General features: G+C 36.0%; 1 long non-coding RNA gene across 1 annotated transcript in view; it reads left to right on the forward strand.

Annotated features, from left to right (window-relative positions):
• The first annotated feature begins 919 nt into the window (after positions 1 to 919).
• Positions 920 to 3,429, forward strand: part of LOC107834091 (uncharacterized) — an 11,982-nt gene continuing 9,472 nt past the window's right edge. The window contains exon 1 of the long non-coding RNA XR_001659874.1: positions 920 to 932. This is a non-coding gene — a long non-coding RNA (uncharacterized LOC107834091). The remainder of the gene's footprint in view (positions 933 to 3,429) is intronic.

Raw genomic sequence — 3,429 nt, forward strand, 5'->3', positions numbered from 1 at the left:
CTGTTTGAATCAACTCGTCACTCGTCATGTTGTCTCCATGCTACTTGCTCCATGTTGTGAACTCTACTGACTGATACTGATATAATAAATTATCTAATAAATTATCATTTGTATCTGCCTTAAGAAAAAAGTCACATGCTGCATACAGTACACTGTAGTAAATCACATGTGAGTAAGCAGGTGAAGTTTCTAACAGAAATGTGAATCCACATACACATTTCAGCACAGTATGAAATTAGATAGGCGTCACATTTGGGTTTTCATAATAACGGATAGTCATATTACGCTCTGGACTTCTCAGCTCTTGGCATTGTTTTATGGATCAAAAGGATTATTTTATTTAATTATTTAAATTTTAGGTGAAGCAGGACATGTGAGTGAGTTCTAAGTGAAGTTTCTGTGGTTCCTGTAAAAATAAAGACAAACACCCTGAGTTATTTAACTTTATCCTTCCTTTTATTTTATCTGTAATTAAACTGTTACATCAACTGCTCTTGTATAGCTGTTGCATCACTTATCATTTTTTGACCATTTTTGTTTGGAATGTTGAGATATAATCTGTTTTCTGTGTTAATTATCTGTGCGACCTTAAGGGATTATGCTTGCACTAATTAATAGCTGTTAGAATAATTAAAAAGATGTTTAAAGCGGGAGCATTACCATGTCAAAAATTTATTCTATAGAGAAATTATATATATAATTATTTTTATTTATTTATTTATTTTTTCAGTTATATTATTATTTTTATGTGCTACCCAGTTCATGTAAAGCATCTTTAAGTGTCCTAAAAAGTGGTGTATGAATTTGATATATTATTATTTATTACTATTATGTAAAAAACAAGGGAACAGTGGGGGAAAATAATAATATGGGAACGATGGGAAGGGGGTTAAAAATCATCAGCTTCCTGGCCAAAACAGGAGACTTGACAAGTTATGCAATTACATCTGCTTGAAAATAGCAAAACATACTGAAATACTGCAAAATTTAGTATATGCCATGTAAGACTTAATGTTTATCACATTAGATCAAAAGGAACACACTGAGTTTATCTGAAGAGGGCACATTAAACTTGCAGGCCTTCACCGACCGATTTATGCGCCAATTTATGTTTTCGCATCCACCTGAATCATGTGCAGTTGCGCCACTGTGCGTGCGCATGTGTGTGTATGTGCATGTGTGTGTGTGTGTGTGTGTGTGTGTTTGGGTGTGTGTGTGTGTGAGGCTTTTAGTGTAAAATGTTCTAACTGATTACCAAACTACAAAAGCAGTTTCTAACTGAAATCCATTAATCGTCATTTAAAAATAAAATAACCCCACAATTTGTACCGGACACAGATGAGTGCATAAAGATATTTTTTTTATCCTTTAAATGTGTACTTTCCATTTATAAATCTAATATTAAACCAAAATCATGTAATTTTAATGATTACATAGATAGAAATACACACACACTAGTGGGTGCATAATGATGTTATCAAATAATAGAACTCTCTTTTTGTGTGTAGTTTTTTCCCCTGTTCCTTCTGCACTGCAAAAACTGAAATCTTAGTTAAATATCTTAAATTAAGGAGATTGTTTTCTTTCTGAAAGTTTTCTTACCAAGAGGTTTTTATGTTAGTCTGTTTTTCTGATTTTAAGTGTTTCTGTACTTAATTATGTTTTTGTACTTAATTATATATATATATATATATATATAACCTGTTCGTTATGTCTCCTGTCTGACTGACAGCTAAGCCAGATGTAGCAGTGTAAAAACTGACTGACGTTTTGTCCCTGTATCTCTGTTTCTTTTTCATTGCTACATACTCTTGATTATGTGACTGGAAGGGACTGTAACCCACAGGGGGCACTGGGTCTAACCACATCAAACTTTTTCAAAGTCAATAATTACATATGAACAGACCTAGTGTCACCAGACTAGTGGGATGTGGGCAACAGAGCTCATGGGAAGAGGATTGACCAGGGGCGGAGTGGCAGGTTGGGGCTTGGAACCTGTTAACTGCTTGCAGTTCTAGTATTTATTTTCAGTTTGCCTCAGTATCAAGCATTTTTAAAACACCTTAAAAGGTAAGCTGGGCTCTGATATGTGTGAAGTTAATTTTCATAATTTCAGAAGTAAAGACATTAAACATAAACTGGAAAATTTTTTCTTAAATTGTAGCCGACCTGTCTCAGTGTATGATGAACGAGGGACCAAATGGGGTTTATTCAGAACACACCTCTGTATCACGCTCTGGACTTCTCAGCTCTTGGCATTGTTTTGTGGATCAAAAGGATTATTTGCCCAAGAAAACAGGCCCACAGAGAAGACGGAGTACACTTAAGCTGTTTATTTTATTTTGTCACAGTTTACCACTCCTTCCACACATCCCACAATCCCCCTCATACCTCTTACACATAATCCCCTCCAAGGTAACCGTCAGTCACTTTTGCCATCTATCCCCTCTGCTTGCTGTCTAAATCTGAATCTTCTTTCTCTCTCCCTTAGCTATTCTGCTGTAATTGAAACAGAGAAACAAAACACTTTACTTTGTCTGAGCAGTTCTGTTAAATGCATTCTATATTTCCCTCTTTGTGTCTTTTTTTATTACCTCTTACTTCTTTCCTCACTCCGTTGGAAAAAAAACTATGCTAATTGGTGAATTTTTCAATCTTATCTGAAGTTGACTTCCTCCTACAAACATCCAGATCCATATTTTAGCTTTTTTTCCTCCCTGCTTTGCTGTCATTCCTTTAAAGACACCAGAATGATAATGACCTGTTTGAGGTCATCAGAGAACTGAAACAGCTCTGCTTAGAGTCTGAGGCTTTCTCTGAGCCTCAGATAATAGATTTGTGTCTGTTCTGGTTTTGCTAGGTCTCCGTGCTTCTACTCAAACAGTTGACCACAATATGTTGAACATGTTGTAGGTATCAAGGGAACAGCACTAAAGTTAAATCTCATGTGAGCGATAAATCTTCTTCACACTCCAGGACTACTTGTGGCATACCACAGGGCTCTGTGTTAAACCAATTCTCTTTACTACATATTTTGTGGTGTATTTTGTCAGTTTTCAATATGCTGATGTGGAGACGCTTCAGGAACAAAGGCTCTGCAGTTGAACTGCGAAGGTTTTATTTCTTCAACACCTGGTACTGCCTTTCTCCTCATTCGCTGGAATCCGTTCGGTCAGACTCAGTGTCTCCAATTTTTACCCAGAACGTCTTTCAAACACACACAAAAGTTCTGCTGTGTGGTCACACACTGCATATTTCCCTCCTTTAGAACTAATAAGAGAAGTCCTGAAGATGGAATGACGTACTGAAACACGGTCAATATGCAGCTTTTAAGATATCCATAGGCATACATAGGGGTGAAAAAAGAGCTCTTAGTAAATTAAAACAATAATTAAGAAAATAGGCACCCCAACATAATTTTTATTTTTG

This window comes from Poecilia formosa, unplaced genomic scaffold (assembly GCF_000485575.1).
Source record: "Poecilia formosa unplaced genomic scaffold, Poecilia_formosa-5.1.2 Scaffold517, whole genome shotgun sequence".
Lineage (NCBI taxonomy): Eukaryota > Metazoa > Chordata > Actinopteri > Cyprinodontiformes > Poeciliidae > Poecilia > Poecilia formosa.